The following is a 27,544-nucleotide window of genomic DNA, read 5'->3' on the forward strand; positions in this document are numbered from 1 at the left end:
TTGCACAAACCTTTATCTCAATTTACCTTTAGCATTACTCCCAAAAGAGTGAAGCTTTTGCGAAAAGAGATTCAAACTTCAAATTTTTTCTATTGGCCAACCAAAAGGATGAAGGATAAGTCCTCGATATGGCCAGAAAAGAAGATTCAATGTTATTGAAAAGTCGTAGGTGATCGATATTGATCGCAGTCAATGGCGCATCTTTAAAGGCTATTCTTGTAAAGACGAGGCAGTGGAAATATCCTGAGTGCTAGAAAAGAGAGCATTTACTCAAGCCCCGTTTCCTCAAAATCACCTAAGCTGCAATTAAATATCCGCAAAAGGGATCTCTCACCTGTCGTCAAGATGAAGGCGAATTAGGCGAGTAGACCCCCGGGGCCAAAGAAGATTCGAAACATCTCCAAGATGACGGAGTTTGTGACGGATCCTTCCAGAGAAAGTCCAAAGCACTGTCGAGATGAAGGCAGATGCGATGAACCTCTCGACAATCCCTAAAAGGTATTTAATTTCAGCTATCATCCAAAGATCTTCCAGCCAATGAGCCAATATCATCAACATAACCCGTGAGCCAATATCATCAAAGAAGGATCGAAACATCTCCAAGTTGAAGGAGTTTGTGACGTACCCTTCCAAAAGAGAGAAAGAGAGGAAAAAGAAAGAGAGAAAAAAATCAGAACATCTCCAAAATGAAGGAGAATATAGCCAAAACACCAGAGAGCCAAAAGAGTGCAGAAAGATTATTATGAGAGAAGCTCTCAGGATATCAAACTGCCAAATCTATCAAGAATCCTCTTTAAATTTGTGAAATTCTATTATCAATACTCTTTCATCAACTGCTTTCATAATATCAAATTCTCTTTTCTGCTCATATCAAGGAAATTGATAACTTCCTTGAAGAAGGTCAATTGCAAGAAATTTGGGTTTCCAATCTCGATTCTACGAAGTGAACCTTGTTTGGAGGTAATGCTTTGGGTAGAAGAGAAAGAACATCTTTGCAACAATATGCAACATTTTCAAAAACTTTGAATCAACAACAGAATTCTCAATATTTTGACAATACTTCCTAGCTATCCTAACGTGAAGTGAGAGCTTGATGTCCGTTCTTTGATACATCCTGACACCAATTTTAATCCCTCTGAAGGACTTGATTCCTTCCCTTCTTTGAGAGCATGAACTCTCAGATTTGCACACTTCCCTGTGTCCCCACTGTCCCACCATAGACAGTCCCATTTCGGTTCGAGGTCGAACCACCAATCATTTCTCGCAAAAGGCAATTTCAAAAGCTTATTTTAGTCTCAGTAATGAGACGCCCAAAATCAATCCCTTTTCAAACTTTAGGGACCCCATTTTCCTTCCTTTTGCAAAACCCCTGTCGGATTTACTGTGCAAAATCCGAAGGTTCCATCATGGTCTCTTCCTTCGAGGATTTCATTTCATCTTACGCCCGATCAGGATAAGGGTACAAACCTGAGCCTCCTTCGAAGAGGTATTTCATTTTCCGCCCGATCAGGATAAGGGTACAAACCTGAGCCTCATTCAAAGAGATATTTCATTTTCCGCCCGATCAGGATAAGGGTACAAACCTGAGCCTCAATCAAAGAGGTATTCCATTTTCCACCCGATCAGGTTAAGGGTACAAACCTGAGTCTCATTTTGATGAGATATTCCATTCCCCAATCAGGTCAAGGGTCAAACCTGAGTTTCATTCCATGCGAGGTATTTTTGTCCCATCAGGTCAAGGGTCAAAACCTGAGCTTCGTTCCATGCGAGGTATTTCTGTCCCATCCAGGTCAAGGGCATAAACCTGAACTTTGCTCTCACAGAGCAAATCTTTCCTCTTCATTCTCCGTTTCATATCTACCATCTTCCTCGGGCTAATTTCTTCACACCCAGTCAGATCCTTCTAACTGGGGCATTTTTTTTATGTATAGCCCAAATTTGGTGTGTTTTTCTTTGCCACTAAGCTCGGCCATGAGCCAGCTTAGTAGCAAAGAGGGGCATCTGTAAACACCCCAAATTTTCACTCACCTCCCATCATCATCCAGCCTCTGAAATCGCTGGAGGGCAAAATGGTCATTTGCTGAGCCTGGACGTTGCAAAAGTCCAAATTTCATCTAAAACTCTCAAATTTTCTCTATTTTTATCTCAGATGTTCAAGATTTTACTCCTGACAGGAGACAGACATCTCCAGAGTCTTGGTTCAAGATTGCGTTTCATAAGACATGACATTGCATATCATTGCATGAGCATTTCAAATCACTGCACTGCACAACATGTCATTTCGAGGTCCAGAACTCTTGATTTCAAAATTTTCAATCCAGATTAGAATTTCAACTATTTTTAAAATTGATTTCAAAACCCTGGGTCTTCAAAATTATCAATTCTTCCCATTTTACCCCCAGGGCTCTGAATTTCAAAATATTTCCTCAGGAAAACAATCTGGATAATTTTCAATAAATTTCATCTCAGATTTTGCCCTTTTGTCAAACAATTTCAAACATCTTCCTTTTACAAAATCGCCCTACAGGGGCCAACTCTTTTCAAAATTTCTGTTTTACCAATTAGTCCAAATTTTTATGAAAATTCCAAAAAGAGGTTGTTGTTTTGTCCTTATTTCAATAAAAAAAGCAATGTGGGACCCACATTGAGGTGGTGTCACACAGGCTTTTCTTTTGAAAAATTTGAATTTTGAAAAACCCAAAAATATAGGAGCCTTGTCCCCTGGATTGGTGCCACTTGTCCTTTCTCTCTCCTCTCATTTACCTGCCCTGTGTCAGCATAGGGTTCACCTAGAGTTGGCACCACATGTCACCTTCTCTCTTCTGCCACCCTTTGACACGTGTCAGTGTGGGACCACCTTAAGATGCCGCCACATGTCATTAGTCATCCTCTTTATTTTATGCCACGTGTTAATGTCTACCATCTTCACCCTGTGCCAAGTGTCATTCCAAGGTCACCATGAGATGCCACGTGTCATGTGTTGTCCTGTTCAGAAAAAGTAGAACTTGTCTCCCCTGAGGTGGCACCATTTGAATTATGTCTCCTGCAAGTGACACATGTCACTCTCTCCTTTCCTCAGGAAAAGCAAGCGACATGTGTCAATCTCTGCTCCTTTCAGAAAAAGCAGAGGACACATGTCTCCCTCCTATTTTTCTCAGAAAAGTAGATGACACATGTCATCTCCAGCTTCCTTTAGAAAAAGTAGAAGACACATGTCACTCCCTGCTTTTCTCAGAAAAAGCAAGTGACACATGTCACCCTCTGCTCTTCTCAGAAAAAGCAAGGGACACGTGTCTCTCTCTGCTTTCTTCAGAAAAAGCAAGTGACACATGTCACTTTCTGCCTCCTTCAGAGAAAGCTAGAATTCAAATGTTCAAACTCCAGTCTGAGGTGGCACAAATCCTGAACTTCACCTTTTCTATTTTGTGTGAGATGGTGCCACGTGTCCCTTTTCCTCCCTCTTGCCACATGTCATTGTAGGAGCCACCCTGAGGTGGTGCCACATGGCAGTCTCTCCTTTCCTCTAGAAAAAGCAGAAATTTAAATTTCAAACTCTCTCTGAGGTGGCACCATCTGAATCCTCTGCCTTTCCTTCTGACACATGTCAATGAAGATGCTCTGAGATGGCGCCACATGTCAGTCTCTCCTTTCATCAGAAAAAGTAGAATTCAAACCTCTCTGAGGTGGCGTCTTCTGCTTCCTCTGCTCCTACCTTCTGACACATGGCAATGTGGATGCTCTGAGATGGCGCCACATGGAAGTCTCTCCTCCTTCCAGAATAAAGCAGAATTTGAATTTCAAACTCCAAGACAACACCCTCTGAGATGGCGCCACATGGAGGGCTCAGATTAAGCTTCTTTGAATTTCAAAATTTTCCAAAAATCTCTATAAATACAAGGCCCCATGCCCAGCCTAGAGGAGCTTCTTTTGGATTTCGCATTTTCACTCTGAGAGCCCTGTTTGAGAATTGAACTTCAGAATTCCATTTTCATTCTTTCTTGGTTTCCTCTGGATTCACGCCCCTCTGGAGCCCATTATCAAGGTAGCCACTCATTTTGGGAGTTCCAAAACCGCTGGAGAACACAAGGTAAGCCTCCATTCCTATTGATTTCACTATGATAATTCTTTTGGTTTGATTCGTGTTGTCGTTTGAAGAAAGAGCTCATCCGAGGGATGGATTGAGCTATTCTCATAAAACGACATATATAAAAATACATAATTATACTTCCTTGATGATTTTTAACATGCATGTAGTTAGCTAGATTTAATTTGCATTTTATTTCATTCATTTAGTACATTTCATGAATTAATTAGGATTAATTTAGCATTTATTTTAATTCTGCTTATTTTCAGTAGGTCTCTGTTTTTGTCAGTCAGTCCACACGTAATTTCATGCATTTATTTTTTATTAAAAATCCCAAACAAATCACGGAATGCGCCCTTAGGTGTCCCTAAATTTTTTCCAAAAATTTGGAGCCATTTGAATTTGTTTACTGCGGTAAACATTCAAAATGGCAAGTCGGGTTTTGTTACCCGGGATACATTTTGAAAATCATTTGCCGACTTGTAAAATCGATATATCCCTCATGGGAGATCTTATTTTCGATCCGAAATATGTTCTGAACTTGGGAGAATGTCTAGCTTTTAATATGATTTTTTCAGATTTTTATGATTTTTGTTTATATCTGACAAAAATCCGAGAGTTCGGGACACGTGTCAGAGCCTAATTTGGGCCTCTGAGATCTTGGATCGACTTAGGGCTATGGTTTCTCTTTGTGTGTTGCTCCAAATCCAAAACTACCAAAAGTGAAAATTGTGTCCGAGATGTCCTCTGTTTGCATATAAAAGCTTGTGATTTTTAGAACAGTGTTGATACCTGCTTCGAATTTTGTTTGTCAGTCCCCTGTTTTGCTATATTTGTCTGTTCTGTTAGTTTAGGTAGGAATAGTTATAGTTTTCTCTATGTTTCAGTTGATCAAATGCCAAAGTCATAAACATAAACGTTGTTCATGTAGGTGTCGTGCATAGCTCTTATTAATTTCATAAATTTCCATGGCCGTTTTCTATTTTTTTGGAATTTTACATCAGATTAGGGTGATTTTTACCTCTGTCTGAACTAAATCCCTGTTATTGAACTCACCATGGCTCAAATCCCGAGGCTGTAAAAACCAAAAATGTTCCATTTCAGGTCCTTTAACAGTTTGCAAAATATCATAAGTTTTCATGGTGTAAATCTTGCATTATCATATTAAGCATTGCATTTTGTTCGGATCCATAGGCAAAATCCATCATTTTTAGGACTTCCTTTAAATTTTAGCATTTAAATCATATCATTTCGTAATTTTTAGCATTCTAGGCTGTTTATCAGAGTAAGTAGATGCTTCATACCGAATTTGGTGCAATTTGGAATCCATTTGAGGTTCGGATTAGCTATAATACCAAAACAGGGTCCCGCACGACCCGGATCCAAGCGAAAAACAAGCGAAATTCATTATTTTGGATAAATTGCAAAATGTCAAATTCTGATTTTACAGTCTTAATGTGTTTAGCAGCATGTCATCATGTCTCTTACTGCATTTTATCATCATTTGATTCAATTTGAACTTCAAAATCTCAATTTTACCAAGTTTTCCTTCAAAAAAACCCTGATTTTAAAGGTATAACTTTATAATTAGGGGTATTTTGGTCATTTTGACCACCAATTCCGAATTTCAAACTGTTTTCCACTGAATTCCTTGCATTTACATCATTTCAAAACATCAAGGAAGCATGAGAATAGGGTTTATATCCAATTAAATCCAATAACTTCATAATATTATTGGAAAATCTTGGAAAAACCCACATATTTGAGCTAACTTTATTTTAAGCTTGGCAGGGACATTCCAAAGAAGGAGCTGAAGTCTGCAAATTTCTTTTATTTCCTTTATTTAGTGATGTAATAATGTAAATTTTGGAATAAGAGATTTAATTTCCTGCTTAGACTAGGATGCATATCATATAGCTTGAATTTATGCAATATCCTGTTTCTATGATTCATGCATTTTATTTCAAAAGCACTATGGATGTTCACGAATGGCACGTGCACCAACTCTTAGGGAGTTGATGGACTCGGTGGGATCCATATTTACGGCCCTAGTCGGAATATGGACGAGACCTAGATCCATCATCTTTCTACTAGTCACATTGAGCCTACACTCTTAGGCTATCTTAAAATGCACATCATATTTCCAAAGTTTTCAAAATCATGTGCATCAAATCAACTAAGTTCTGAACATATTCATGGCCACAGTCAGAATATGTGAAGGATTTATCTTGACTTAATGCATATTTTTCCAACAAATCTCTTAGAAAATCTTTTCAAAGTGCATTCATTCACTTATGTCATTTGCATCATATAATCATTGATTTTCTTATGATTTTCTTAAGAAAATTTCATTCTCAAGAAATCGATTTCTCAAGAAATTCTAAGGATTTTTCAAAATCGGTTTTCCAAAGACAAGTTTCTCCACAGTTTTCCCGGGAAAAAGTCATTTTTCCAAGATTTTCAAGAGAAGTGTCTTACCTTTTTCAAAGTCAAAATCGATTTTCCAAATATTCCAAGATTAAGATTCTCAGGATTTCAATTTCCCAAGCTTCAATTTTCCTTTTCCACAAGGGTTTTTCAATGAATTTCTATCATTTTCCTAAGAAAATTCACAAAGTCCAAGTTTTCCTAAGAAGTGTTTCCCTTTTCAAATGTTCACCCTTTTCTCAAGAATCACTTCTATTTTCCCAGGACTTCCAATCATTCACGATTTTCCCTTTATAAACTTTTTCGAGATTTCAAGTCTTTTCATCAGAGTTTCCTGAGAAATTGACTTTCAGCTTTTTCCTGAGAGAATCTTTTCAACTCCAAATATTTTCCAAGCATGCATCATGTTTTCCCAAGCTGCATTTTCCAAAATCTCATAGCACATGCCTGAATTCTCTGTGCATTTAGGATAGAACATAACTTTGATAATTTAACTAAGTCAAGCATAGTTTTGGTCCTTGGTTCGATTACCCCTGTTAAAGGCGGCAGGAACGGTCGAACCTCGTACCGACAGGTCGAGCCCCATCCCATGGATTTTCCCGCAATTTTCAAAACGGAGGCGAGTATTTCAAAACATTTTCAAAATCCGGTCAAGTTTGAATCGCGAAAGCGTTTCCTTCCTTTTTCTCTTCCGCAAGGAAGGGAAGACGGGGGGAAAATTTCGCGACGACAACAGGTTTGGCGACCGAGATGGGACATGTCCTCGTCTGATCAAAGTAGTGCTTGACTTAGTTCAATTATCAAAATTATGTTCACAAAATGTCAGCTCTTTACTTTTTGCTATCATGTGAACCTAAGAGCCTAGATTCTGACCTAGCTGACATTGACTGCATGTAGACTAGGCATGGTTTGGTAGGACCAGATTGAGGAGATATTTTTATGTTCACATAGACTTAGGTCTAAACACGACTCTCCTCAATTTAGGATCTGAATGCAAACAATGTATGCTTCTTCAAAGATTTTCAAAATCTATCTCTCTAGGACTTAGAGCCTTTTATTTCTTGCATGTGATCATTTTTTCAAAACTCCCTTACCTATCTTTACCCGGTCTTCACGTTGCTGGGCTCTCTTCCAGAACCCTAGTTCGGGACAGAGCCTCACAACTGGGCCAACTATTTGGGTTAACACCCCCCTACCACGTACCGCGGGCCACAGTCCGAAGTATATCGGTAGGCGCTCAAGAATGTTGGAAAACCTTACCTTAGAACCGGAGTTGAAACTCTATGCCACGTACCTCGGATTTCGATTCGGGTATATCAGCATAACTGGATTGGACAAAGATGATCTGAACTTAGAGTTAGGATTAAGGTCCTACAGCTGTTTTCAAAATGATGCATCTAGAGTCAGCTTCTTAGGGAGTGCTGAATGTGCATAAATGTTTATGCAGGATGTGAGTTTGTATGCTACTTTTATTTCTCTCATATTTTTTCCAAAAATATCTTTCCAAATATCCATATTCTCATCTTTTCCTTTATTTTCTAAAACCCTGGATGGTTTTTCCCAAATATTCAATTTCTTTCAAAACTCCAGGTGATTTTTCATTCTCCCGTTCTACTGGACCTCGAATTTCCAGCTGCATTTGTATCCTGCCTGCAATTTTTCAAAATCATATGTTTTCTTTCCTTGGATTCCAATCATTTTGTCTATTTGCCAAATTCTCCATCTTATTTTCTTCTTGAATACCTTGATTTATTGCGGTGAAAATTGTTTACCCACCTGCCTTCTCCTTATTCTAAATCCGTTTGCGGATTGTATTTTCAAGAGATATCTCTTTCCTTCAAAATGGTGTTCTTCTCGTGGTTGACGACCTCGCCTAGGTAACAAGGCACATTTTCCGTTGTTATTTCTCTTACAAAGAATTACAACACAATTGTCGTAATTTCAGCGGCAACTCCATCCCTAGCAATGGGATATTCTTCCAATTGTCTACCATATCGTCAATAATCATTTTCCTCCCAATTCAAAATTCCCTCAGAGTCTAATCAAGACTTCATCCTGCAGAGAGCATCCATAACATTTGATGGTTCAAACAAGGTCAGAAAGAAGAACCACATCACCACAGTACTCCTCAGCCTCAGAAGAAGAGATGGACTCCCCGCGATCCGAGAGGAGTCAAGAGCAGCAGCAAGGGGAGGACGGCATAGACCCGCAGATGTATGCCATGTTCCAGAAAATGATGACCAAAATGATGAGTGAACAGGCTAGGACCAGTGCAAAGAAGAACCCATTCAGAGAGAAGTTCCATGGGCACAAGGATAAGAAGACTTCCAAGAAGCAAGTTCAGCCAGAAGATATTTCAGATGAATCAGATTCCACTGAAAACACAGATGAAGAATATGAGGTGCCTCCGGCATTTCAGAAGCGCGGCCAAAGTAAAAGCCGCAGATCAAAGAGCAGAGATAAAGAAGAGCCTTTGCAAAAGCAGTTTAAAGAAATGGCCCGAGTTGTCAAAGATCTGCAATCCCGCGACAAGGGCAAGAAAGTCTTCACCAGTGAGGACTTTCATGACGGCTTAGAAGGGGATGATGATCTGGAGAATCTCCCTCGTAAATTCATCAAATTTGATGGTTCCGGCGACCCGAAAGCCCATCTCGCCATGTTCTTTGTCGAATGCTCCAAATTCAAGAGAGACAATAGGGCCCTATTTCTCTGTTTTCCTCGTAGCCTAGAAGGCACTGCCGCCAAGTGGTACTCCGAGCATATCAATCCAATCGAGCTGCGGGAATTCGATAAGGTGGTTAATCTATTTATCGAGCGATTTCCAGACCAAATCAACTCGGATCGATCTGAAATTTGGTCTGCAGACAGTTAACACACTAATGTAGAGAATAGAAAAATAATATCTAGAAAATTCACGAAATATCCACATGAACTAGCTAGTGCACGATCGGGTAAAAATTAGGGTTTTGGTTCAGTGCACTATTCATCCCTTTGAATCCACATTTGACATTTGGACATTGAACTACATACAAAAGCAGTCCTAACTGAACCTAATCTACTGTTAAAATACAGAAAACCATAACAATTACATTACATTATAAAATTTAAGAAATAACCTAACCTAAACTCACTGCACTCTAAATAAGATACAAAAATTATCTAAACTCTAATTAAACCTAATGCATAATATCTAATATCACTAACTAACTTAACTATCTATTCTAATATTAATTATACCTACTAAAACAACTACTAACTTACTAACTAACTTAATTAACTATCTAACCTAAATAACAAATCTAACTAAATCTAACATACTCTAGCTAACATGATTACCTAATGAACTAATTAATCTAATGTTAATTTTAACCTAATAAAGCAATTACTAATCTACGGTTAAACTAACTAGGGTTAGATTCTAAATAGGATTAGGGGTTTAACTAAGGCTAGGGTTAGTAATTAACTACGGTTTATGTTAGCTAGGGTTTAACTATGGTGGACAAGGGTCGGATGGGATAAGGTAGGGGTCGGTTAAGGTTATGGATTTGACTAGGGGGCGACTGGGGTAAGTAGGTCAACTAGCTAAGGTCGGTTTGGGTTAATTAAGTTAACTAAATACCTAGGGTTAATCTAACTAACAAGGGTTAGTTGACTAAGGGTAGGCTAACTAATTTCGGTCTACTAAAGTTGACTATGGTTAGATAAGGGTGGTTATGGTTAAGAGGGTGTAACTAGGGTTCGGTTAATGAAGGTCGGTTAGAACTAACTAGGTTTAACTAGGGGTAAGGTTATATGGCTAACTAGGTTTAGGTAAGGGTTAACTAGGGTCTAATAAGTAGGTCGGTTTGGGTTAATTAGGTTTGACTAACTACTAGGGTTAACTAATTAGAACTACTAACTAACTAAGGTTTGTTCTAACTAGGGTTAGGTTGACTAAGGCATTTGGGTTTTAACTAAGGGTAGGGTTAGTAATTAACTATGGTTAGTTAGGATAACTAATTACCTACAATTAACAATTAATAAATTAAATTAACTACATAGGTTATACACTAACTAGGGTTAGTAGGGGGCGGTTTTAAGAGATGGGGCTTTACATTACACGCCACCCTAAAATCATTAATTACACTAATAACTAAATGTTATTTCCTAAAACACTAATGTAAATCTAATTTAAATCCTAACTTAAATGTAACCTAAGACTAGAAACTACCTAAATAAGTATACACGAATTTAGAAAATCTACTTTAATGCTACATTACTAATTTAATTAACACCTAATTAATGCTAATTCAAATAACGAAAATAGTAAAGAGGGCTAATGAATTTGAGACACACGATTTTGGTAGGGGCCAACTTCTCTCATTATTGCCTTAATTGCTCTTAGGGAAAGACTCATCTTCAAAAACCGTCCAGCTATTTAAATCCACACATTTTTCCATATTTGCATTAAAAGCTATTGAACCCTTTTTGAAAACCTTCCCAACTTACACTACACGATTTTGGCTAACTCTTGAAAGAAGAGATAATATTTAACTTCTTGCCAAAATCGAGTAAACTATTTTGGAACTCTTTTAAGAATTAAGCATTAAATCCTCTTTTTGAAAACATTCCCAAAGCATCCCACACGATTATGGGGTTGGCTTTAAATGAGTATTTATAAGTTCAAAACTTCCCAAAATTCATGTAAATGCTTTTGGAAGGACCTTTGGAATTCCAAAGGGTTTCCAAAAGTCGTGTAACCCTCATTAAAAGACCCTTTTGAATTCCAAAGGGTTTCCAACTTTGAAAATGAGAAGGCATTTATGACTTGGTTGGGAATTAGGGCTTTCCTCTTAATTGCAATTCACGATTTTAGAGGGATTAGTCTTCTACCAAATTCGTATGCTCAACCATAAAGACTCTACTGCCCTTTGACTAAAATCTACACGAATTTACATCCTAGACTTAAAATAAAACTAACCTAACTAAATTAATATATATACAACTCAAACAAAGGGCATAAAGGGAAAGCTACCAAAAATCAAACTTATCCATATTAACTACTACACGAAAATTAAAAAACACTAAGTTAATACTACATTAAAACCGATATTAGCAATTCTATCTAAGTTAATTCCTACACACAATTCGAACTTACTCAATTAATGCTAAATTACCTAAAACGAAATACATTGCACCTAGACATTTTAATTCTAATTTCCTAAAACCTAATGACCTAATAACTGAAACATGCAACCTTGCTGGACCTTTAATGGCCGACCTACATTTGGAGAAGACGACTACACCTATATGAAAAACGAAATAGCTAATTTAACTACTAACATAACACCAAATATAAATCTAATTTAAACTAAACTAACACATAATTAGGACAATCTACATGAAGCTAAAAACACACAAACTAAACAACTAACATGCTGGAAATCAAATCATAACAGAAAACAAATTCTAACATATTCCTACAATCGGCTAGACTAAGAACAAAACAGAATTTCATACTAAACACAATACACGAATTAAAATCTATGAAAAACCTAAACAATAATTGACAAACTAACATTAAAATAGCACACAAAAACAAATTACAAACTGTTGGACGTCCTACCTAAAAACCGGAAAAACTACACTCGACTAGATAATTTTAGCAAAATCTAAAAACGCACAAAATAGAAAATCACATAGTCACTTTTCCTAAGGTACTAAACTCGAACAAAATAAGAACTAATGGACTTAGAACAACTGAAAAAATGCAGACATATAGAACTCTCATTTCAAACACACGCACGCACCCAAAAAGACCTAAAAACTCCAAACGTTGGATTGAAAAACAATATTTTTAATAAATCAAACCCCTACCCATTCTACATGCTGGTTTATGCATGACATTTTCTATACTATGGCTGACGAAAAATATAGAAAAATGCACATACATAACTCACACACATGATAGGTTTTAACTGGAAGAGAAGATAGAAGAAGACCTACCTCTTGGGCCGATCCGAAGAATGGGGGGATGAAGAGAAGAGCGGACTTTGCTTGGCTTCGCATCGTTCGGGACCTCGTTGATGCTGGAAATACGCCATGGTACCATGTTCTACAGCTGCAACACGTTGGAAATCCACTGAAGATGAAGTGTGAACCGATTCTCGATCGGGGGGCGTAGAAGACCGGATGGAGGTAGAGCCGGCCCTTCTCGTTGTTGTGTTTCGCACTTCCACACGAGAATAGATGCTTCCCACCTCTGCTGCACCTGCAAAACACAGCAACAATGCAGATTAAACAACATGGAAGATAAAGAAATGAAAAAATTTGAAAGGGAGACAAGGTAGAATGCTTGGATCTCAAGCTTTTCGCCATGTCTTCAATGGAGATGGAAGGAGGTGGAAGATGAGAAGGGGGCTGGAGCTAGAATCGTGCCCCTACGGCACGAAAACCAAGGCAAAGACAAGCTGGAATGGGCGCCCCCTCTCCCTTTTGACGTTTTGGCCTCTTTTGGTTTTATTTTCAAAAACAGGTTTAAAATAAAAATATTTACTGGGCGCCTCTTTCTGCAGGGGGTTTTTAGAAAATGTTTTTACAAAACTTAAGTGGGTTGGAGCTGGGTTGAATCCACGTGTTTTGACCCAAATCCAGGATCCAAATGGGCGTCTGGATCCAAATCTCTCAAATCGGATCCGATATTTGACCCGTTACACTGTAAATGTCATAATTCCTTCGTTTTAAGTCCGATTTCAAAGAAATTCGAACCCAAGCTCTATAATCATATTATGCACCTAAGTGTATGCTTTAAACCTATAGATGATGCATTTATGCAGTGAAAACATGTTAAGAAAATGTGATATTTATGCATCATCAAATACCCCCATGCTAGAATAATTGCTACTCCCTAGCAATACACTCTAACATGCAATAAAAATATGGACTACCCAATAACATGAAAGCTCTTATTAAATAAAATAAAAAAATACTAAATAAATAAAAAACTAACTCACTTTCGTAGGAATTACGGTTGTATTTAGCACATGCAACAAGCCCTTTAAACCTCTGGGTTACCCCAGTGGACGAGTAAGGTCTCGTGAAGGTTTGCAGAGATGCTACCCACAAACATCAAAATCATGCATGAATAATTTTTCAGAAATAATAGGCAATTAAAAACTTATTGCAAACAAATATTTCATGTAATCTACATTTTCAAAACAAATTCAGAAATTTCTATGCCACCACAGTAAATATCATTTTTCTTTCCTTTCTCTAAACTTATAATTATTTATGAATTTTCTCAGAAAATCAAGTACTATCATGTTTTACTCATTTATCCTCACCTGTATATTTTCTGCACAGTAATTCATTAATTATTCATAAGCATTGAATTTCTCTTTTTAAGCTCATTCTTTTTCTTTTTGATATTCTATTTTTCACTCTTTTTCATTCTTCTAAATTGAGCACTATTTCGAATATCCAGTCTCGTAACCCGTGTAGCGAGCTTTAGGTCAGTGACTCCCAAGCCGGCCGGCCTTAGGGCACTAGATACAAAGTATCCCTCAGACTTAATTGCTCGAGTCACTAAACCTTCAATTCTAATAGTTACGTATAGTTTTCCTCTCATCACGTGCAATGTCTCTATCTCTTAGGCTTTCTATGCAGTCCATGTAACAAGTTTTCAAATCGATGACTCCTAAACCAGCTGGCTTTAGGGCACCAGGTGTAAAACACCCTTCAGATTCTACTTACTCGAACTACAAAGGCCACAGATATCGACTGGATAAGAGAGTGATCTCCTTCATTATCCATTTCGTAAGAGACTTAAACATTTCAACTCGTGTCTGAGTTCTACTACTTGGATTCACAAAGAAATCAACAACTAAACGTAGCTCTCTTCTATTAAGCTCATTTTTCAAAAACATCATTCAATTGCTCACTTTTCTCATAAAACACACTGTGCCTACTTATACTTAAGTGAATCAAAACTTTCTAACATATCAAATACTATCTTTTCTTTTCTATTTCATAAACAACTACTCTATTTAAATCAGATAAGAAAAGAAAAAAAATTCCATGGGGCTTATAAATTTCTAAATTGTCAGATCATGGAGAAATACAATCATAAATGCTACAAATTATTCTCAAAAGACCTACTTTTATGAGTTTTAAGCTATCAGACATGAAGAAAAAAAATTTAAAAATTTGTGCTTCTAAACCATCCCCCCATGCTTGAATGACACTGTCCCTAGTGGCATACAGAATAATGCAATCATGCAATGTAGATGCACACTACAGAACAATAAAATGAATAAGGAGAAAGGATTGATACAACCTGGTATGCTCGATCCTCTGAAGTTGTCGCTTGACTGGACTCTGCACTACCACTATGCATGTACAAATGCATAGTTTTCTGCTCATCTGGTCAATTTTCTACTCTTGAAGGCTTCTTCATATCCGATTTACTTGAACTCACACATTGATGGATCGATTGTTCATAAATGTAAACAATGAAATTCACATGAAATTAAAATAAAATTCAAAATAAAATACATAAACAACTACTACTTTATTTTAATTTACATATGATACATCATACACTATAGTTAATAACATGAGAACACTAATACATAAAACGACTAGACTATGTTAGAATAATCTATCAATGCAATTAGTAAACCTAAATCTAGGTCTAAATCAGTAAAACAATGAACAAAATAGCAACTAACCTATGTTAGAATTACACTATGGAGATTAAGTTAATCTAAATCAGCAAGTTAGCAACTAGGCTATTTTAAACTATGTTAAACTAAACTAATTAATCTATGAAATCTATGTTAACAATGTTAAACTAAGTTAATTACTCTATGAAATAAAAGATAAGCTATTCTAAATCAGAAAATCAGTAAATACAGGAATTCACACTATTTTATCTAAGACTCAACTGTTTAATATATCATTGAAGCATGGAATTCAGTGAATCTTATCAAAAACAGCAAATGAACCCTATATTTTTCTAATTATGTTAATTCTATACTAACTAAAACAATTAAAACAAACTAAACTAAACTAAACACATATATTAATAAAATGATATCTCAGAAATAATCAGAATAAATCGCCGTTCCCCGGCAACGGCGCCAAAATTTGGTTGGTATTTTAGAATGCTCCTTTTAAAACAATTATTTTCAATAAAACTTTGGAAAATCGTCAACCAAAGATATAAAAACCGACTTTCCACCGAAGTGGCGAGTACGGGTCGAATCCACAGGGAACGGGAACATTCTGAATTAATTCCAAAATAACACTTTATTAATAAAAACAAAGTTTACAACTATGTCAATGTTTACAAGTTACATTAAATAACATTCTAAACTATGAAAATAAAATACAATCGGAGGCTAAGTCTTCTGCAGGTCTCCAGGGGCATTTCTGTCTTTTCACATCAAGTGCAGTCGCACATTATAATTGAATTACACCTGTGAACCTGTTCTAACTCAACAACCTACAAAATAAAAACAAAAGTCAGTAACTAAATCAATACTTAATCTAAATTACATCTATAACTAATTCTAAACTATTTCTACATTAAACTACAGTTAATTTAAATATAAAAAACTAAAATTATACTAACTAAGTAAACTAACTAAGCTAAATAACTCTAATTACTCTAACTACTGTTAATTTACTGATTACATAACTAGAAAACAGTAAAACTACCCGAAATTAAATAATTACTTAAAAGACTGTTTTGTCCCTAAAGAAGGCAAAAATGGATTCTGACAGCTTTTCGCAACACGACTGTTTGAGGGGTCAAACGAAGTCCAAAATTAGTCAAATCACTTCTATTCTGTAAAAGACAGATCCGAGAAGCTGACACATTTTACAGAAGTGAAAAATACGTTCTGGATCTCCAGAACAAAGTGTTTCAAAATCAGGATATTTGGGAAATCGCTGGACCCGAAATTTCAAAATCAGAAAATGTTGTTTTCGTAATACGCTTAAAAACCAGACCAAATCAACTCGGATTGAGCTGAAATTTGGTCTGCAGACAGTTAACACACTAATGTGGAGAATAAAAAAATAATATCTAGAAAATTCACAAAATATCCACATGAACTAGCTAGTGCACGATCGGGTAAAAATTAGGGTTTTGGTTCAGTGCACTATTCATCCCTTTGAATCCACATTTGACATTTGGACATTGAACTACATACAAAAGCAGTCCTAACTGAACCTAATCTACTGTTAAAATACAGAAAACCATAACAATTACATTACATTATAAAATTTAAGAAATAACCTAACCTAAACTCACTAGCACTCTAAATAAGATATCTAAATTAATCTAAACTCTAATTAAACCTAATGCATAATATCTAATATCACTAACTAACTTAACTATCTATTCTAATATTAATTATACCTACTAAAACAACTACTAACTTACTATCTAACCTAAATAACAAATCTAACTAAATCTAACATACTCTAGCTAACATGATTACCTAATGAACTAATTAATCTAATGTTAATTTTAACCTAATAAAGCAATTACTAATCTACGGTTAAACTAACTAGGGTTAGATTCTAAATAGGATTAGGGGTTTAACTAAGGCTAGGGTTAGTAATTAACTACGGTTTATGTTAGCTAGGGTTTAACTATGGTGGACAAGGGTCGGATGGGATAAGGTAGGGGTCGGTTAAGGTTATGGATTTGACTAGGGGGCGACTGGGGTAAGTAGGTCAACTAGCTAAGGTCGGTTTGGGTTAATTAAGTTAACTAAATACCTAGGGTTAATCTAACTAACAAGGGTTAGTTGACTAAGGGTAGGCTAACTAATTTCGGTCTACTAAAGTTGACTATGGTTAGATAAGGGTGGTTATGGTTAAGAGGGTGTAACTAGGGTTCGGTTAATGAAGGTCGGTTAGAACTAACTAGGTTTAACTAGGGGTAAGGTTATATGGCTAACTAGGTTTAGGTAAGGGTTAACTAGGGTCTAATAAGTAGGTCGGTTTGGGTTAATTAGGTTTGACTAACTACTAGGGTTAACTAATTAGAACTACTAACTAACTAAGGTTTGTTCTAACTAGGGTTAGGTTGACTAAGGCATTTGGGTTTTAACTAAGGGTAGGGTTAGTAATTAACTATGGTTAGTTAGGATAACTAATTACCTACAATTAACAATTAATAAATTAAATTAACTACATAGGTTATACACTAACTAGGGTTAGTAGGGGGCGGTTTTAAGAGATGGGGCTTTACATTACACGCCACCCTAAAATCATTAATTACACTAATAACTAAATGTTATTTCCTAAAACACTAATGTAAATCTAATTTAAATCCTAACTTAAATGTAACCTAAGACTAGAAACTACCTAAATAAGTATACACGAATTTAGAAAATCTACTTTAATGCTACATTACTAATTTAATTAACACCTAATTAATGCTAATTCAAATAACGAAAATAGTAAAGAGGGCTAATGAATTTGAGACACACGATTTTGGTAGGGGCCAACTTCTCTCATTATTGCCTTAATTGCTCTTAGGGAAAGACTCATCTTCAAAAACCGTCCAGCTATTTAAATCCACACATTTTTCCATATTTGCATTAAAAGCTATTGAACCCTTTTTGAAAACCTTCCCAACTTACACTACACGATTTTGGCTAACTCTTGAAAGAAGAGATAATATTTAACTTCTTGCCAAAATCGAGTAAACTATTTTGGAACTCTTTTGAGAATTAAGTATTAAATCCTCTTTTTGAAAACATTCCCAAAGCATCCCACACAATTTTGGGGTTGGCTTTAAATGAGTATTTATAAGTTCAAAACTTCCCAAAATTCGTGTAAATGCTTTTGGAAGGACCTTTGGAATTCCAAAGGGTTTCCAAAAGTCGTGTAACCCTCATTAAAAGACCCTTTTGAATTCCAAAGGGTTTCCAACTTTGAAAATGAGAAGGCATTTATGACTTGGTTGGGAATTAGGGCTTTCCTCTTAATTGCAATTCACGATTTTAGAGGGATTAGTCTTCTACCAAATTCGTATGCTCAACCATAAAGACTCTACTGCCCTTTGACTAAAATCTACACGAATTTACATCCTAGACTTAAAATAAAACTAACCTAACTAAATTAATATATATACAACTCAAACAAAGGGCATAAAGGGAAAGCTACCAAAAATCAAACTTATCCATATTAACTACTACACGAAAATTAAAAATCACTAAGTTAATACTACATTAAAACCGATATTAGCAATTCTATCTAAGTTAATTCCTACACACAATTCGAACTTACTCAATTAATGCTAAATTACCTAAAACGAAATACATTGCACCTAGACATTTTAATTCTAATTTCCTAAAACCTAATGACCTAATAACTGAAACATGCAACCTTGCTGGACCTCTAATGGCCGACCTACATTTGGAGAAGACGACTACACCTATATGAAAAACGAAATAGCTAATTTAACTACTAACATAACACCAAATATAAATCTAATTTAAACTAAACTAACACATAATTAGGACAATCTACATGAAGCTAAAAACACACAAACTAAACAACTAACATGCTGGAAATCAAATCATAACAGAAAACAAATTCTAACATATTCCTACAATCGGCTAGACTAAGAACAAAACAGAATTTCATACTAAACACAATACACGAATTAAAATCTATGAAAAACCTAAACAATAATTGACAAACTAACATTAAAATAGCACACAAAAACAAATTACAAACTGTTGGACGTCCTACCTAAAAACTGGAAAAACTACACTCGACTAGATAATTTTAGCAAAATCTAAAAATGCACAAAATAGAAAATCACATAGTCACTTTTCCTAAGGTACTAAACTCGAACAAAATAAGAACTAATGGACTTAGAACAACTGAAAAAATGCAGACATATAGAACTCTCATTTCAAACACACGCACGCACCCAAAAAGACCTAAAAACTCCAAACGTTGGATTGAAAAACAATATTTTTAATAAATCAAACCCCTACCCATTCTACATACTGGTTTATGCATGACATTTTCTATACTATGGCTGACAAAAAATACAGGAAAACGCACATACATAACTCACACACATTATAGGTTTTAACTGGAAGAGAAGATAGAAGAAGACCTACCTCTTGGGCCGATCCGAAGAATGGGGGGATGAAGAGAAGAGCGGACTTTGCTTGGCTTCGCATCGTTCGGGACCTCGTTGATGCTGGAAATACGTCATGGTACCATGTTCTACAGCTGCAACACGTTGGAAATCCACCGAAGATGAAGTGTGAACCGATTCTCGATCGGGGGGCGTAGAAGACTGGATGGAGGTAGAGCCGGCCCTTCTCGTTGGAGTGTTTCGCACTTCCACACGAGAATAGATGCTTCCCACCTCTGCTGCACCTGAAAAACACAGCAACAATGGAGATTAAACAACATGGAAGATAAAGAAATGAAAAGATTTGAAAGGGAGACAAGGTAGAAGGCTTGGATCTCAAGCTTTTCGCCATGTCTTCAATGGAGATGGAAGGAGGTGGAAGATGAGAAGGGGGCTGGAGCTAGAATCGTGCCCCTAGGAAACGAAAACCAAGGCAAAGACAAGCTGGAATGGGCGCCCCCTCTCCCTTTTGACGTTTTGGCCTCTTGGTTTTATTTTCAAAAACAGGTTTAAAATAAAAATATTTACTGGGCGCCTCTTTCTGCAGGGGGTTTTTAGAAAATGTTTTTACAAAACTTAAGTGGGTTGGAGCTGGGTTGAATCCACGTGTTTTGACCCAAATCTAGTATCCAAATGGGCGTCTGGATCCAAATCTCTCAAATCGGATCCGATATTTGACCCGTTACACTGTAAATGTCATAATTCCTTCGTTTTAAGTCCGATTTCAATGAAATTCGAACCCAAGCTCTATAATCATATTATGCACCTAAGTGTATGCTTTAAACCTATAGATGATGCATTTATGCAGTGAAAACATGTTAAGAAAACGTGATATTTATGCATCATCAGATTGTCGAGAGGTTCATCGCATCTGCCTTCATCTCGACAGTGCTTTGGACTTTCCCTGAAAGGATCCGTCACAAACTTCGTCATCTTGGAGATGTTTCAAATCTTCTTTGGCCCCGGGGGTCTACTCGCTTAATTCACCTTCATCTTGACGACAAGTGAGAAATCCCTTTTGCGGATATTTAATTGCAGCTTAGGTGATTCTGAGGAGACAGGGTTTGGGTAAATGCTCTCTTTTTCTAGCGCTCAGGATATTTCCACTGCCTCATTTTACAAGAATAGTCTTTAAAGATGTGTCATTGACTATGATCAATATCAATCATTTATGGCTTTGCAATAACACTGAATCTTCTTTGCTAGCCATATCGAGGATTTATCCTTCATCCTTTTGGTTGGCCAATATAAAGAATTCGAGTTTTGAATCTCTTTTAGCAAAAGCTTCACTCTTTTGGAAGTAATGCTAAAGGTAAATAGAGATTTGTGCAATAAAGATTCTGAAATCAGCAAATAATTGATTTGACAAAATTTTCTTGAAGTTCTGGGTGAAAGTGAGTATTTGGAGTCCAGCTCAACACATCCGTGATGAAAATTCTCCTCTCTTTTTCCCCAAAAAGAGAGACTCAGGCTTAGCCCTTACCTGAATGGGAAATGGGAAATACTCCTCTCTTCCCTGAAGAGGAGGTGTTTGCAAAATAGACTTTCGAAGAGAAATTAAGCTTTCGTCAAAGCTCCCTAATATTAGGCTTCTCTTATGGAAAGAGGGCCGATAATAGTGAGGTCTGAAAATTGGGTCATGAAAGGAACGAGTTCATCACACTCTCCCTGCCAAGAGGGTCCTTCATGACGAAAAATGACCTAGTATGAAATTGGGGGGTCACAAGAAAAGCGAGTCTCCGTCGAGCCTCTCCCTTAAAAAGGGTTCCTCGTGTGAAATTGGAAATTGTTTTGCAAACGGTTCACAAAGACGCGAGTCCCTTCAAACTTTCCCTGAAAAAGGGGCTAAGTGAACGAATTGGATAGCATGCGAAAAGAACGACCTCCCTCGAACTCTCCCTAAAAAGGGTCTCTCGCAAGAGAAAATGATTGAAATTGGATATTGAGATTGATTGACCCAAAGGTCGAAATTGGAAATTGGAAAATTGGTTGCTGAAAATTGAATGACCCAAAGGTCAAAATTGGATGACCTGACGGTCGAAATTGAGAATTGAGTGACCCGAAGGTCAAAATTTGGAAATTGGGCAACCCAAAGGTCAAAATTTGGAAATTGATTGACCCAAAGGTCGAAATTTAGAAATTGAGTGACCCGAAGGTCGAAATTTGGAAATTGAGTGACCCGAAGGTCAGAATTTGGAAATTGAGTGACCCGAAGGTCAGAATTTGGAAATTGGTAATTGAAATTGAGAATTGGAAATTGGGTGTCCCAGAGGTCGAAATCGAAGAATTGCCTGATTTGAAGATTTAAATTGGAATTTGGAGGGCAAAATATCAAATTTGAGCAATTGACAGACCCTGATGATTGAAATGACTTGGATCAATCAAAGGGGAATGATGAGTTCGAGTCAGAGCTCGAATAAAGTAAAGAGATCTCGAGTCGGAACCCGGATCAACAAAGGAAAATGAAAGGCTCGAATCAGAGCTCAAATAAGATAATGAGATCACGAGTCGGAACTCGGATCAACAAAAGAAAATGAAGAGCTCGCCTCTAAGCTCGAATGATGTAGAGAGATCACGAGTCGGAACCCGGATCAACAAAAGAAAATGAAGAGCTCGAATGAACAAAGAGATCTCGAGTCGGAACCCGGATCAATCAAAAGAAAATGATGAGCTCGAATCTGAGTTCGAATGAATAAAGAGATCTCGAGTCGGAACCCGAATCAACAAATGACAAAAATGAAGAGCTCGAGTTAGAGCTCGAATGATGAGATCTCGAGTCGGAACTTGGATCAAAAAATGAAAGGAAAAAAATGAAGAGCTCGAGTTAGAGCTCGAATGATGAGATCTTGAGTCGGAACCCGGATCAACAGAAGAAAATGATTTGAATAAAACCCGAGTCGGAACTCGGTTTTCCGAAAAGTTAGGATTTTGAAAATGTACCAGTTTGAATACTGGATTTTGAAATAATACCAGTTCGAGCACTGGGTTTTGGTTCAGTATTGGTGATTACCTTTCAATTTTGAATCATTTAGGAATTGTGATGGGACTGTTTGTTGAAATCCCAATACTGACCGGATTGTTGTTAATGCGGTTGAATGCAAATGAATATGAATTGATGCATATGAATGCATACGTGCGTGAAATGAGGAATTTGTTTATCCTGCCTGCATACAGAACAAAATTTTAAAATGCCCCAGTGTAACTGAGAAAGAAAGTTTGATCATTATTTGAAGGAAACATGAAGGATTACAAGAGGAGAATAAATGTTTCAAGTATAAAACTTTTTCAAGTGTCGAGCATTAATAGGATCTGACAATTCTACCCCATCGGCATTGATGAGCTGATATGAGTTGCAGGGTAATGCTTCTTTGACAACATAGGGACCTTCCCAATTTGGCGACCATTTGCCGCCGGGACGATGCTTGAGATAAGCTGTGGATCGAAGTACTAAATCATTGACTTTGAATCTTCTTTCGATGATAGACTTCGCATATTGCCTGGCTACTCTCTGGCGATAGGATTGAGCATGCTCTGCTGCTTTTAGCCTTCTCTCGTCGAGTAAGTCTAGTTGTACCAGTCGCTGCTGTTGGTATTGATCAAGAGGTAATTCTAGAAGCGACGCGAATTTCAAAGCGGGCTTTTGAACATGTAGCGGCAATACTACTTTTGTTCCATAGACCAATTCTGATGGAGTATCATTCGTTGGAGTGCGAATAGTAGTTCGGTAGGCCCATAGTGCATCGTGGATCTTCTCGTGCCAGTCACGGCCTGTTTCTACAGTTCGCTCCAAGATGCGAATTAAAATCTTGTTGGTGGCCTCTGCCTGACCATTCCCTTGAGGATAGTAGGGAGTGGAAAAATGATGATAGATCTTGAACTTTAAGCAGAATGTCTTCATCTTTTCATTCTGGAAATGACTGCCATTATCTGACACGATGTCATGTGGGATGCCGAAACGGCAAAGGATGTTCTTGTGAATGAAAGAGACCACGTGTCGGCCTTCTACTGTGCGAAGAGTGATAGCTTCTACCCACTTGGTGAAATATTCTGTTGCGGCAAGGAAGTATTTGTGGCCATTTGAAGCTGAAGGAGTGATGATACCTACAACATCGAAGGCCCACATAGAGAACGGCCATGGAGAGACAATAGATTGTAGATATGTTCCTGGAGCATGGATAAAAGGCGCGTGTATCTGGCATTGCACACACTTCTTCACATAATGATAACAATCTTGTTGCATGGTCTTTCAGTAGTAACCTGCTCTGATGATCTGTTTGACAAGGGTTTGGTAGCCGACGTGGCCACCACAAATGCCTTCGTGTGCTTCTCGCACGACTTCTTTGGCTTCGTCTTCATCTAAACATCTGGAATACTCTGAGCTGAATCCACAACGATAGAGGACATTGGCCAAAATGAAGTATCGAGTAGCCATACGCTAGATTGCTCGCTGCTCTTTCTTTGAGAGTTCTGGAGGAAATTCGCCAGTTTTTATGAAAGTTTTGATATTGTAATACCAAGGTTTCTTCCTTTGCTCAGCTTGGTTTACTTGTTCTGTTGGAAGGAAAGCAGGTTGGTCAAGTCGGTCAATTTCAAAAGAGCGACAAGATTCTCCATTTCTGAATGCCATAATGGAGCCTAAACTGGCTAGGCTATCGGCCACTTGATTAAAATCTCTCTTGATATGGAATAACTGGAATTCTTCAAACTTGTTGACAAGAGCTGAAACAGTTTTCTGATAGGGAAATAGCTTCTGATCTTTGACTTGCCATTCGGCTCGAACTTGATTGACAACAAGTAATGAGTCGTCGTAGGCATGCACTCTCTTAACATTAAAGTCTAGTAGAATCTTTAGACCTTGAATCAGAGCTTCATACTCAGCCATATTGTGAGTGCATTGAAAGTCTAATTTAAGAGAAAATGGAATCATTTCTTTTTCAGGGGTGATTAATAAGATTCCGATGCCTATTCCGGCCATGTTCTTGGAACCATCAAAAAATAAATTCCAGACCGGGTATCGCTGGATGTTGCATATTTGCTCATCTGGGAAATCATCTTCGGCTTTCACCTCTTCTGCCAGAGGAAAATCCGCCAATTCATATGCAATTGCTTGGCCTTTAATTGATTGCTGCGAGACATATTCTAAGTCGTACTGCATTAGTAAGACTTGCCATTTGGCGACTCGTCCGCTGAGAAAAGGTTGCTCCAAGATGTATTTCAGAGGATTGAGCTTAGACAAAATTTTGACTTCGGATGCCAGCAGGTAGTGTCTTAGCTTCTGACACATCCATACCAGAGCTAGGCAGGTCTTCTCTATGTGAGAGTATCTCTTTTCATAATCTATAAAAGTCTTACTCACATAATAGATGGCGTGTTCTATTAAGCTGCCTTCTTTGTATTGTGCCAAGAATCCGCCGCATGCAACTTGATTTACTGAGATGTATAACAAAAGAGGTTTTCCCAATTCTGGCGGCTTCAAGATAGGAGGATTGAGAAGATACTTTTTGATTTGATCGAACGATTGCTGACACTCTGGTCCCCATTCAAACTTCACTCCTTTTCTGAGCAAGTGATTGAAAGGTTCGCATCTCATTGCCAAATTGGAAATAAATCGTCGGATTGATTGCATGCGTCCTTGAAGGCTACGCAATTCTTTGAGATTTGTCGGGGGTGGCATATCAATGATAGCCTTTGCTTTGGCTGGGTCAATTTCAATTCCCTTTTTGCTGACCAGAAAACCTAATAGTTTGCCTGACTCGACTCCAAAGACACACTTTTGCGGGTTAAGCCTTAACTTATAAAAGATGAGTCGCTTAAAGACTTGGTCAAGAGCTTCGAGGTGATCTTCTCCCTCTTTAGATTTCACGAGGATATCATCAACATACGCATCCATGATTTTGCGCATCTAATCGTGAAATATAACGACCATTACCCGTTGATACGTTGCTCCGGCATTCTTGAGCCCCAAAGGCATAACTGTATAGCAGAAAGTGCCGCAAGGCGTAGTAAAGGAGGTTTTGGATTGGTCGCGGGCGGCCAACTTAATCTAATTGTAGCCGGAATATCCATCCATGAAAGAGAACATGGCATGTCCTGCCGTGCTATCGACTAGAAAATCGATGCTTGGAAGTGGATAGTCATCCTTCGGAGTTGCCTTATTGAGGTCTCAGAAGTCTATGCAGATCCTTACTTTGCCACTTTTCTTTGGGACAACGACAATATTGGCTAACCAATCTGGGTAGTCAATAGCTTGAATAAATCCTGCTTTGAGCAGATCTTCAAGTCCTTCTTTGCCTTGTTGTTCTATTCTAGGATCCATTTTTCTCAGCTTCTGCTTAACTGGCTTAGCATCTGGCTTCAAGACAAGACGGTGTTCAACTAATTTTGGGTCTAAGCCCGACATATCTTCATATGTCCATGCGAACACTTCCTTATGTTGCTTGAGAAAATTTGTAAGTCTTTCCTTCTCTTCTGGACTCAAACTGGTTCCGATCTGGAGGATTTTGGGATCTTCCTTTGAACCGATATTGACCTCTTCAGTCGGATCTTGTACTAGAGGAGATGGTTCATCTTGCTTCTGAACAGCAACGAACTCTGGTAATTCCTGAAGAGACTGATCATATTCTGTATAATCATCTGACTGCTTTGCAATCTTGCCATCTTCGGTGCTTGCCTTGACTTTGTGAATTGCTGTTGACTTCTGAAAAGCGTTAGGATTGAGAACGAGCTTCTTGATTGTCCAAGAAGTCATTCTGAAATTTTGGATAAGAAATTTGGTTTAGATAAATCAGCCGATCGTAAGACAAGCAATCATTTGAAGAGAACTATGCATAAAATGGCATTGAATTATAAAATGAGGAGATAAAGAAGGAAGATATATGGCATCCGAATAGACAAAGAAACTTGGAATTTTATTGATTGAATTGATCAATGACATTTGATAAAATGAGACATTTATTTTGGAAAGAATACAAAGAAATAACAAATGGTCTTTATTGTGCCCCTTTGACAAAAACAGTCTTCCTTGATGAGCTTCCTCCGGAGAACCCCAATCCTGCTCTGTGGGGACGATGCTTCTGGATCACTGGCTCAATGCGGCCATCTTCATTCTTGCCGAGTCCCTTGAAGGGTTGATAACCATGATTCAGAAGTAATTCAAATCCCTTTCTTGCCTTCATGAATTGCAGAAACAATGGGTGATCCTTAATGGCGTTGTAGTTGATTCGGCCTCCAACCTTGAAGAATTGAGGACCTCTCCATCGGGTCATGGCTACCGTGTGCAGAGATGGTTCTGATGATGCCTGAAGAATTTCTCGATTCTCTCCGAGATTGATCTCTTCACTTTCCCTAATGCTGGGAATATCCGCATTGAATGATGGCCGGGGAATCATGGGTTGTGGGAGCCTTTCTTCTGGGTCTTCTCCCAGTATTGTGGTAATCATTCCACCTTTTGACCATTTCACGCATTGATGGAGGGTAGAAGGCATTGCATTTGCATTATGAATCCACGTTCTTCCGAGCAGCAAGTTGTAGGTAGGTGTGTTATCATCGCAAAAATTTTTCCCCTCCCTTGCGAGAGAGAAATGAATTTCGCGAGTCAAACTCGACCAAAGTTTTGAAAATGGTTTTGAAAATTACTCGCCTCCGTTTTGAAAATTTGCGGGAAAATTCTGTGGAATGGGATCCGCCTGTCGGTACGAGGTTCAACCGTTCCTGGCGCCTTTACCAGAGGTAATTGAACCAAGGACCAATTATGTGCTTTAACTTGACTCAAATATCTAAATTATGCTCTATTTTTCCTAGAATGCACAAAGAATCAGGCTTGTGCTATGAAATTTTTAAAAAAATGCAAGTTTGAGAAACTATGATGTTTGCTTTGG

The sequence above is a fragment of the Nuphar pumila genome, chromosome 3 (genome assembly GCF_984573655.1).
Source record: "Nuphar pumila chromosome 3, dmNupPumi1.hap1.1, whole genome shotgun sequence".
Lineage (NCBI taxonomy): Eukaryota > Viridiplantae > Streptophyta > Magnoliopsida > Nymphaeales > Nymphaeaceae > Nuphar > Nuphar pumila.